The sequence below is a fragment of the Rissa tridactyla genome, chromosome 1 (genome assembly GCF_028500815.1).
Source record: "Rissa tridactyla isolate bRisTri1 chromosome 1, bRisTri1.patW.cur.20221130, whole genome shotgun sequence".
In the NCBI taxonomy this organism is placed as follows: Eukaryota; Metazoa; Chordata; class Aves; order Charadriiformes; family Laridae; genus Rissa; species Rissa tridactyla.
Genome location: NC_071466.1, coordinates 185,416,709 through 185,428,803, shown reverse-complemented (window position 1 = coordinate 185,428,803; position 12,095 = coordinate 185,416,709). Strand labels below are relative to the sequence as shown.

The 12,095-nt window shown below is 44.8% G+C and overlaps 1 protein-coding gene across 5 annotated transcripts in view; it reads right to left on the bottom strand.

Moving 5' to 3' along the window:
• The window catches only part of SCAF11 (SR-related CTD associated factor 11), a 50,715-nt gene extending 48,387 nt beyond the window's left edge, over positions 1-2,328 (bottom strand). For 3 of the 5 annotated variants that reach the window (XM_054193985.1, XM_054193949.1, XM_054193978.1), the window contains exon 1: positions 1,268-1,767. The gene's annotated coding sequence lies outside the window, so the exon portion shown is untranslated. Of the gene's footprint in view, positions 1-1,267; positions 1,768-2,144 lie in introns of those variants that run through there. The other 2 variants (XM_054193957.1, XM_054193967.1) reach the window with 1 other exon arrangement.
• Positions 2,329-12,095: the final 9,767 nt, after the last annotated feature.

Here is a 12,095-nt window from a genome sequence, read left to right as displayed (position 1 = left end):
GGAGAATAAGGTAAACATAAATCTCCTTTTTGAGTCAAACTCAACAACCTCTACATACTGTGTTTGAGCACGATAAATTCATGTTCAAAAAACTCACCAAACTTCTGGAGAAGTATTCCCAATCTTAAAGATAATCTGAATAAACTAGTGAACCCAGTTTTACTGGTATTAAAGGTCTAAAAACATTCTCTTTCAAGACCATTTGGAAGAGAGAGATTCTCTCTCCCTAAGGCCACAAAACTGTTGTCCATTCTGCTTATTCACAAGCAGGCTTTAAGGCGAGTGGAACGTGAAAGAAAATTGATGCATTTATTATTTGGGCCATTTATCACTCCGGAAGTTGACATATCAGAAAACGTACACTACTGAAAGGAAAGCCGCAAAAGATTAAACCTGTTGAATAAAAGTTTAAATAGCTCCCCCCCTCCAACTATGTCTTGGCTCATGCAAGCAAAACTGAACAACAAACATTATATTCCTAGAAATTCTAAAGGAAACATTTGAAAAATGCTGGGATCATTTCCAAGTCTTTTCCATGTCAATAAAGGGGATGCTATCCTTTTTTTTTGAACCTTGTGAATCTCTAAATATAGCCTTCCAGTCAAAAAAAGAAGAGACATAGATTATCACGTATAATCAACCAAATAAAGAGAATTTTTATCACCCTGATAAGATGGAAAGAAACCATGACAAAATGACTAAAGACTTTCCCCACTCCTCTTCTGTGTGTAAGACAGTCTGAATATCCACACAGTAAAACCCTAAGTTAGATTACACTCCACTAAAAACTATGATTCACTGAAAGAGAATTAAAGGCCCCCAATAAATTAGTGATATACAAACATAACACCAGACACTAAGTTAGCTAAATCTCCCTTTAAGGTTACAAAAGCCCTAAAAAGCTATAAAATTACAATCTTAAAATAGCTGTTCAATAATCAGGGCCATTCCAATCCATTATATAATTATTACTTAGATATGAGCAGCCTTAACCGTCTCTTGACATTTTAAATAAGTGATTCTTTGCCAACAGTACCTAGTTACTGATACTAAACAAACAGTTACTACCTGACCTTTCTCTCTGTTATCTCGTTCTTCATAAAAATTTTAAATTAATTAGTAGTCTAAAATAAAAACATCGTGAGAGGAAAGGGACCAATTTTAGCCCCACCAAAACTCTTCTGTTTTGAGGTTATAAACGTGGAGATACATTGTCAAAGACGAGTTGCATCTGGGGCTCAGGCTAATGATATTCTTTAATACTCACCGAAGGGAAAAAAAAATAATTAGGACACAATGTACTCTAAAACACCAGAAGAACTGGAGAGTTTAGCACTGGCTCGATAACTGTATCGCTTCCCGGCTCCAGCGTTACTCTGTGCAACTTTACTGATGTTTAAAAGTCAGTCGCGATTCCACCGCAGCACAAAAGCGGCTTCACGTCGAGCCTCTCAACTTCCTCCACAACCGCAAACTCTTGCCGTAACTCCAGCTACTCCAAGACGCTCTTCCACCACACCGCCGGTATTTACCACTCTGGGCTCCCGGGGAGGCGAGGGACGGCGGTGCCGAGCCCCCCCCCCGGGATCTTTGTTCGGGCCGGCGCCGCGGCGGTGTGCCCGTGTCCCCCCCCGCCGACCCCGCTCACGGATCACCGGGCAGGGCTGCTGCCGCCGCTCCTCCCGTTGCGCCTTCACAAAAGCTTTCGGCGCGGAGAGGGCCGGCGCTCTCCTGGGAACGGCGGATCGCCCCGGCCACCCCGCTTTGTTTCCCCTCTCGCCCCGGGAGGCGAGGCGGGCGGACGAGAGCCGCCCTCCCTCCCCCTCTGCCCCCGCCGGCTCGGCGGCCTGTCACCGGGCCGGGCCGGCGCCACGACTCGGGGGCGGCGAGAATAGGAGCGGGGGGGAAACCCCGAGGCCGGGGCCGGCAGCAAACCCCGCCCTCCGCCCGGCGGAGCAGAGGGAACACCCGAGCCCGAAGGCCCCGGCCAGAGCGGGACGGCAGCACCCCCCGCGCCTCCCCTCCTGCCGCCGGCCCGCCTCGGGGAACGGCCCCCAGCACTTTCCTCACGGAAACTCCTGAGGGAGGCGCCCGCCATACCTCCCCGCTCCCTCACCCCCCCGGCCCCGACCGCCGGTGTTTACCTGGCGCCGCGCCGTCCCCTCGCGCGGTCACCCGCATCAAGCGCAGGCTCCGGTTCCCCGGCTCCGGTTCCCCGCCGCGGCCGAGGAGCGTCCGCCCGGGCTGGGCTCGGCGGGGCCCCGCTCAGCGGCCGCCGGGCCACATGTCCGCGCGCGCGCGGCCGAGAGTGCGCGGCGCCGGCGGGGGCCGCTGGGGGGCGCTGTTCTGCCGCCTTCCGCCTCCCGCGGGGGGGGTGGGGGCGGTCCGGGGGCCGGACGCTGTGTCGTGGCGGCCCAACCCGCCAACGAGACGCCCCCAAACCGTCCCGCGGCGGCGGGGGCATTGTGGGATAGGTCCTCCGGACTGCCTTGAGGCGGGGGGGGGGGGGGGGGGGGGGGCGGCACGTGACCCGACGGCGGATGTCGGCGGGGAGCCAATGGGAGGAGGGAGGGCGGGCGCGCGGGGCCGGGGCGGGGCGGGGCCGCGGGCCGCGGGCGGGGGGCGCCCTCTGGCGGCGGCGCGGCGGGCCGGGCGCGGTGGAGGAGGTGTGCGGGCGGTGGCGTCATCTGACGGCGACGCGAAGTAGCCCGAGTGCCAGCCCCCCCCCTCCCCCCCCCCTTTTTTTTAATTATTATTTTAATAAAATTATCCCAAAGGCGCTTTGGACGGAGCCCTGTGGCCGCAGGAGCGCCAACCTGTGCGCGACACGGCGGCTGGGGAGACGGCCTAGGCCCATCCTGGGCCTGCTGTCCCTGCCTGTGGCGATGGCGGCGGTGGGGCCAGAGGCCCGGGCAGGCTGGGAGCCGCCGCCGGCCTCAGCGCTCGCAGAGGGGCGCGGGGCTTTCAGCTGTGTGCGCCCAGAGCGGTGCTTCGTCCCGTCCCTGTGGGGAGCCACCAGCACGGCCTGGGCAGTGTGTGGGGCCTGGGAGCAGCGGGGGGTCCTGCCCTGAGGGGGAAGAGGTAGAACTGCTGCTGCAAGAGCTGCAAGAGTCCTGCCAAGTGGTGTCAGTCGTGATTTCGTGCCGGCTCATGCTTGTGGGCCTCACAGAAGTAGCGAGATTGAATCCTTATATATTCGTATAACCATTTTTTTTCAAAGCAGTTTGGCATATTGTCATGCGTCCTGATTATAGCAAACAGGAAAGTTGTTCAATGAAGCAGCTTGTGCTGCATACTGGTCCTTTTTATACGTCTCCATCATAGCACCACCGTAAAATCATAGAGTCGTTTTGATTAGAAGAGATCTTGTAAGATCATCGAGTCCAACCATTACCTAGCACTGCCAAGTTCTCCACTAAACCATATCCCTCAGCACCACATCTACAGGTCTTTTAAATACTTCCATTTGTTACTTGAGAGAAGAGACTGACCCTCACCTCTCTACAACCTCCTTTCATTCTTAAACAATCCCAGTTCCCTCAGCCACTCCTCAGACTCAACGAGTCTGCCCTCACAGGCCCAAAGGCAATGGGGAGCTGGGGGACACCAAACCCTCAGCTGAACCCCCAGGGCATCGCACCTGCCATAGCAACAAACAACAGGGAAGGGGAAGCAGCTACCCCAAATACGCAGGCTTGGTTGAGTGTCTCCTCACGTCAAGAATGATGTTGTTACAGCCTGAGTGGAGTAAGGTATGTGTCAGTCTGTCAAGAATGATGATACCTTATTAGTTGCCATGATTACTGGTGGAATATTAATTTAGGATTAACTCAGAAGAACTTGAATTAAGTAAGAGCAGCCTGTGGGGACAGCATGTAAGAGGAGTCATGGGAAGAAAGGAAAAGAATTCGTTAGCAGGCTGCAGGGAAATGTAATAAGGGGCATGACTATAGCCATAGGTAGGAAAGCACAGACTTAGGAACGGAGATGAAATATTTAAGGTAAATCTGACTTTAAAGTTATTAAGGTTAATGAACTCCCCAAATCTTCAATGGGATCATCTGTAGAAAGGAAGAAGCTGTTTTGAAGGTTGGGATTAAAGAAAGCCCTGTTATAAAGTAAGAAAGATGACTTTCAGTGCCATGTTTTGAATAGACTGAAATCTTGAATGACCCTAGAACAAGACACTGAAGCAATTAAGAAGGGAGAACAATAGCAGAAAAACAGCTGTGGGTTTGACTTACCGACCACAGAGTTAAGGTTTTTTTGCAAGGAGGGCATATTATACAGAACTGCTGTACATTATTATTTGTTACTGCTGAGTCTTTTAATTAAATTGACTACTAAGTCACGTGGGACCCACAGATGCAGAGAAAGCCTTGCTATTCACTATCACAAGCCTTGAAGACATTTCTGTCATCTACTCATGCTGCACAGATCATGTTGCGCAGAAGAGCCAGGCAAGCTGAAGAGAGGTGTCTGTGAGAGAGAGGAATGCAAAGAGAAACACTCATCACTTCTGAGGTGCTGTCTGTACTTTTGTTTGATCTTCTGACTGTGTATCTTACATCCATTCCAGCAGTGGCCTTTATAGCTACTCACACAACTTCAAGATATGCAGTTGCAGAAGAATGGTTTTGGCCCTTTCTCATCCACTTTTTGAGATGGGCACCTAGCGTACACTGTTTACGATGGAGAGAAAAATCTGGGATTTCATTACTGTCAGCTCTGGCAAATATGTCTTGAGTTTTCCTATGGGTACGTGAAGTTCCATCCCACAGAGGTTTCTGGTCCAACTGGGGCTGAAGGACAGTGCTGTCCAGTTGGATGTCTGCTCCCAGAACCAGCCTGTCAAGGATGAGAGGTTGGTTAGTTCAGCCAAGGGAGGAGGGCAGCGCGAGATGTGTCTCCTTCTGTTTGCTCTGTGCCTGGTGAAAGGAGGAGCGAGGAGTTTCAGGTTTTGTACAGGGATATAGAATTAGGGGGTCATGAACTCCAATCTTCTACTAACCTCTGCAAACCCTGTGATATAGGCATGTTCATAAATTTATCAGGCTCTGCTCATTCACGTACCTGTTAGTGTTTTTCTCAAAAATCAAGAATGGAGGGCGGTTTGGCCTGCAGGGATAGGTGGACTATCATTGGGAATTGAGGTGAAAGTGGCAGGGAAAGAGGTATTAGACCGGGACAAAATTTATATGAATGGTTACAGAAATATTTGTTAAAATTTCTGGATTAGTAGACAATTTGGGAGGACCAGCTAGTTTTGCTGAAAGGAGAATCTTACTTTCAAAATCTTATGATTTGTGAGCCAAGCTTGCCATTTTTGACATTTGATTTATTTTTTCATGTTTTGGTATGGTAAAAACGTAATTTCTTTAGTCTGTTCTTACGTGTTCTAAAATCTTTAACTTCTTCAAGTGTTCTTCAAGTGCAGAGGTTGTCCTTAGTCAAGGGGGGCACCACAACCCATAAATCCTTTGTAGACGAAGGACAGGACTAACAAGGACAGTTACTATTGCCTGTTGTCTTTTCTAGCTAGGTCTAAGTAGGACTGTTTCTTCATTTTCCAGCTAGCTCCAGAATGTTCCACTCAAAGGCCATGAGTAAACCCCACACTGTAGGAGGCACATGATTTTTAGCAGTACCTCAGAGTCCCTTGGTGTGTGCCCCGTGTTTTGTTTGGGGGATGTACTCTGACCACATCTTCAGAGTTTCCCTACAGCCACTGGAGCCGGAAACTTCCCTGAAACTGAGCCTCTTGCTGACTTGTGTGTCTCTCAGGAGGACACTGTTGTGTGGAAGCAGAAGCAGAGCCGTACTTGTGGTGCAGCTGTGAGCACAAGTTGAGGACAGGTGTGCCAGAAGGAAACTGGAAGACATGCATGGCAGAACCGTGTGAGTGAGGGCATGGTCGTTTGGAGAGGGGAGCAACAGGGAGTGTGATACTAGAAATAAGAGTGGTATTAGGGGGAGGGAGGGAAACGATGGCAGGACAGACCATGAGATTGTGATCGTAATGTGGTAGACAGAGTGTAGAAGGGGAGGTGGTGGGTGAAGAGATCAGAAATGAGGCAGGATGTGGTGAAGAGTGGGACTCCTGGAGGACAAAATAGTAGTTATCCATGAGCGCAGAAATTAGGATTGGCATAGGGCGCAGAGGGAGAGCTGGAGATACTTGTGTTCTTGTGCTGTGAATTTGAATTCTAAGTTTGAAGTATCCTGCACCATTGAAATGATCCTATGATCCTACCACAGGCAAGTGACTTTTATTATTATTACTTTCTCAATGAGGCTTGAATGAGCCTGAAGTGGTATTTTTGGAGTCTTGAAGCTGCCAGTACTACATTCTGTCTCTGGAAGAGACAAGCTGAAAAATTTTTAGCATGGTGGGTTGTTCTTCCTATTGTGACACTGTTGGGAGTGATCACTTAAAGCCACCAAAATATCCTACGTCCAAGGAACAAAAAGAGCCATTGATGATACAATATTTTTGCTGTCTGGTTTCAGATGCTCGTTTGAGCAATGAACAATTCATCTATTTGGCTCTTGGATTCTGAGCTTTTCAAGAATGTAGATATATTCAAACAGTATAAAAAAAGTCTAAAGTGGACTCTGAGAGTTTATTCAGAGCATACCCACCCACTCTGCCCCCATGTCATGCCTATGTTTCTCATTCATTCAGTCTGTTCTTCAAGATCTCTGGTGGTGGACTCTCTCTTCCAAAACCTCCTCAAGCAGGCTATTTCTCTAGCTTAAAATTTCTACTTTTGTAAAGCTGTTCCTGATCACTAATCAAGATCCTTCCTGCTGCATCAGAAGCCCATACATTTAGTCCTATCCACCATGGGCACAAGGAACAGATTGTCCCTTTTCTCTTTGCAACAGATTTTAATCTGGTTTTAACTTTTTAAATTCCTTCTCAGTCTTGTTCTTAGGGTAAACAGCATTGAGAGCCCTACTAAAATAAAATATATGACAAGTGCTTGGTATATCCTATCCAAGGGGCCTGTCACTTTACTATAAAAGGAAATGAGATTGGTTTGACGTGAGTTGTTCTTGAAAAATCGGTGTTAGTTCTTTTCTTATTATTATCTTTGAAGTACTTACAAATAGGTTGCTTGATTACTTTCTCCAGAAATTTTCTGGAGATCTCTTTCTCCCCCTTTCCAGAAATGAATTTTGATTATTGCTTTAATTTAAAATTCAGCTTTGGCTTGTGTTCATATATTATGCAAAAGAAAAAAAACAACCTGTGAATAAATTAGGTGGCTTAGTTCATTTTTCTCATAATGTAGTGTTCTGAAGTCTCTGTCGTTGGTACTTACATTCTCATTGCTTCTTAGGGAATTTTTAATTTTGAAGTTCTCCCATATCCATCTATCCAAGCACGTAGGTTGTGTGTTTTGTCTGTCAAGATGCCTCCAGTACTTGACTGCACTGAGAACATTATTTCAGTGTTAAAGCTTTTCATTCTTCCCTTGTTTTAAAAATTTGTTTGATTGAGATATTATGTTTTTTATTTACATGCAGTATGTCTTTGCTTGCAAGCTTCATTGTTTGGAAATACAGCGTGATAGTCTATAAATAAAATTAAGTGGGATGAGGTAACACACTGAGTAATTCAAGACTTCTGCTTTTTAGCCAAGGGGAATATAAAAGGTTGGTCTAACACCTAAGAAGATAATCTTTTTTGAGAGTATAGTCAGTCCAAGTGCAGATAATGGTTGTCTGTTCCTTTACCTGTTCCTTTACCTGTTCCTTCTCCTTCTCCTTCTCCTTTTCCTTTTTTTTTTTTCCTTTTTTTTCTTCCCCCCCCCCCCGTATTTGTTTTAATAAATGCTAAGGGCATTGTTGGAGCTAACTTTTTGGAAACAAAGTTATCAAACCTCTGCTTTGGATTTTTGTTAGTTTGGTTGGTTGGGGTTTTTTTTGGCCTGCTAACCCATTAAAAGAAATTAATCAATTACTATTGGTTCTACTATTGGTGTTCGAACCAGCCATATTTACCATTTAGTTAACTAAATAAAAAAAAACCCATTGGCTTAATATTTGGCAAAACTCAGCTTCAAAAGAATCCTATGGGTGGGATCAGATCAGATAAAATTTGGCAGCACACATTTCAGATTCACAGTATTTCCATATCCAGGAACCGTGCGTCAGTTCCTGAGAGTTTCCTGTTCAATTAAAGTATGTTCTGGCTCTGAAGCTGAAGATCTTGAACAAAACCCTAGGAAATCAGACTTTCTCAGTTTTTTGTGGATAGCAGCAGCTCTTTTATATAGGATCAGAGGAATTTTGTAGTGGTCTTGGCCAGAATTTTCCTGTCGCCTTGCCAGGTCATGGTCACACTTTGACTGTGCTCTGTGGAGAAGGACTGGAATCCTCTGGAATACGTCCCACTGTAGAAATGAAAGATGTTATTAACAGCAAGATTGAATATCATGAAGAAGAAAAGGCTTCCTGTGTTTAGGGCTATGAGGAAACAGGATGTGAGATAATTAGCCATAATTTATAATATATAACCATATTGTTTCCTCAGCAAGAAATAGGATGGGTGTTATCCTGTCACAGAGACACCATTCTTTAATTATTCCAAGAGTTCCCATGAGCATCTTGCAAATATTCTAGCAGCGAGCTGTGACCAACCACATTTATTCACAGTCTTAAGACAAAAAATGCTTGGAGCTTTTAACACCAGCATATAGTATGTGCATATCTTGCAATTTCTAACGAAAACCCAACAGCGCGCTCCCTAGCAAAAATAGCCTGCATTCTTTTCTTGTTCCAAGTTTTCTGATTTTTGGGTTGGTGACCTGTCTAACTAATTTAGGGCATTGGGCTTAAGCTGAACCACGTTATGCAATGGCCCTCTTCGCCACCCTGAACAGGCTTACTGGTTTCACTCAAACTTGCCGTAACAGGTTGTGATAAATATTATTGAAAGTGCTGGGTGTGACTGCCACCCTTCATCGTAAAAGAGCTATAGGAGATAGCTAACTGAAAGCCAAGTTAAGCCCAAATCAAAGGCACACACAGGCTTGAACTCTTTGGGCAGAAGGGTTTTGGGAGTGTGTGTGTGACAGAGCGAGAGGCAGATGAGAGGGAGCAGAGTTAACCAGTAACGCCAAGAAAAAAATAAGGATACAGCTGAAATATTTAGGGAAACAGAGTCTTTGAAATTTGTGCAAATAACCAGAATAAGCAAAAATATGAGGAAAGTTTCCTTACTTCTCTACCAACCTCTTCTCACACCGAGCTGTAGGATCTCACCCTGCTAGCTGCCTGCTTCCATCACGTGGCGTAGTGGTGTATAACATACATGAGTTGACCACACACATGCGCTTCACAAATGCTTGGGACAAACTCAGCATGAAACACACACACAAGCCGTAGGTTGTGAGGCTACAGCATGTACAAGGAGCTGGTGGCACTTAATGAGCTACAGCTGTGAATTGCATCTTTCAGCCTGTAACTGGTTATGGTTACTTTCAGATACCGCCCAAGGATGTGCTACATGATTGCAGCTGCATAGGTCACTCCTTCAAAAACCTTGTAGTCTCAAAAGACTGAGGAATGGCAAAAAAACCAATATCCATTTCTGCTTTTTCATACTTTTATTTCTAAAAGCACTAGTTTATGTTTTGTATTTCTCATTTCTTGATTTTTTTTTTTGCCTTTTTCTCTGCATATTATTTACTTTAATAGTGGCTAATTAGTGTTTTTAAGATAGATCAGTGCTAATTGGTAGTTAATTGATAAATCAGTGCTTTATGATTTACTGTTTTCTAAATATGCAGCTTGGCAAGACTCAGCTTTTGATACCTCCTTCTCAGCCAACACTGAAAGTGTTCCTGGTTCTCAGTCTCAGCCTGTGCCTGCTGTAGGTTCAGCCATCTACTTGAGAAACTCTTTGCTATAATTCTCTTGATATAGAAAGTATATAAATGAAAAGAATTTATACTTTTCCCATGTAGCACCAGGAAAAAGAACATTTAAAATTATACACTGAATGTTTAAAAGACTGATTCTTAAAGAACTCCGTGTGAGGTCTCATTTTTTCTTGCCTTGTGACATAGGAATAAACCCATTAATGTTCTTGATTTATGAGGGGATGGGTAAACTGCACCTTTCTGGTGTATTTTACAATATTTCAACTAAAGCATTTGTTAGCTGCTAATTCATCAGTTTGACTTCTTTATCTCATGTCTTTATTACAAACAGGTAATAAATTAGGCATACTTGGATGTTATTGAGGAACTGAAGGAATCCTATGAAATTAAACCTTTCTGAGGCCTGTCACATAGTCGCATTGATTGGTACTTTGTTATTTGCATGTTGACTCCTGATTTTTACCATACAGCTGGACTCCATAGCTGAAGGTATTGCTCCTCTTGCATACCAGCACTCTCTTAACATCAATAAACGTATAAATGAGCATTCCTTCCCTATCTTTTTTTCTTCTTTTTGTTTACCCTAAGGGATGAAAACATCTCATCTATCAAGAGCGTATGCAGTCTGAGCCATACTGGAGAATGCCATAACACTACAATTTAATAGCTTTGTTTAACTTGAATCAATATTTTTGTACTCATATGAATATCTAAAAGATTTTGTTTTTTATACAGATGCAAAAGGTCCGTTAGTTGATTTTTTACATGACAAATAATGGCAGATGGATTTGTCTGACCTTCTTCCTTATTTAACCTCAAGATGTTAGGTACACTCTTTGGCCTTTGCTGCTTCTACTATAAAAGTGCCCCATGTATTTCATGAATCTTTAGCACAGACTTACTTTCTCTAAAGTATTGATTAACTATTGCAGTTCAAAGGTGCTCAGAAAAAAAATAATAAAAATCTGGCTTGAAATCTTTTTCTTTTTCTTCCTCAATTGTCCAACTTTTTGAGTCTTGCAGTGTCATTTGCCCTTCCTTGAAGTTTTGAATGCACCAGACTTCTCCAAATTTCCTGCAGTTGCCAGTCCTCCTGTTGAGGAATTCTGTATCTGTAACTCACTGGCAGTAACTGATGGAAGAACAGGAGTCTCTGAAATCCAACCTACCATGCCGTCTAGACGTGATCCAAGAGCAGTTAAAGAACCTGCTGCAGAACAGTGTCTCCAGAAAATGTCTGTCTGTTCATGCCGAGACATTACCTTCCCCTCTTGTCTAAGCTGCCCTCTCCTGAAGGTTTCCCTTTCAGGAAAAAAAAAGCCACCCCGCAACAAATCAATAGATAAATCCCAAACTGATGGTTCTTTACATTAATAGGCTGTGCGGTTTGAAACGTTGATTCTGCTGCCTGTTATGAAGTGGTAACCATCAGCAAAAGGGAAAAGCAGATAAACAGAGATGGTAATAGCCTCTTTGATTGCTCCACATGAGTCAGACAAGCTTGTTGGAAAATACCTGGAGGGTGCAGGATGCAATCCACATTCGCTTTTGGTAGTCGATAGCGTTGGTGAGATGGTGACAAGGAAAGACGATTCTACTTCATTGTTTCTCCTTTGAGATGGCTCATTGCATCTTTTCGGTAAGTCTGAGTCTGCCTAGTCAGTTTGTTGATGCCATGTTGTTGGTTGCATGGATCTTCCACGCGGAAGGCAGAAAACAGAACTGTAGTTCAGTGTCACACAGCTGGAAAGAGGAGTTGCTCTGAGGCAGTGGCTCTCAGGGGCCGGGCACCTTCTCAGCAGACTTTCAGACTGTTTCTTCTATTAACTTCTATTAACTAGTTTTAGAGTTGCATATATTTCTCCAAATGCATTCTTTAAATGCATTCAGCAAATATCAGGTCCTAAGCACAACAAGGAATAATCCAAACGGCTAAAATAAGAACAAAGCTTGGCCATAACTTAAAAAAAAATATCATTCCAGACTTCAGATTATTTGCTGTATAGCTCACATGAATTGCATCGATGCCAACATCACCGTCATCAGCTTTTCCAAACAGTCATTTAGCTTTGTATTATTGTCACATACTTCATGTTGGTAACATAATTTGGACATTAGTGATTTACTGCACCCAAACTGAGCGACGTTATTACAGTCCCTAGGCAATAATCCCCAGCTGATCACCCAGGAACAGCAGTGGAG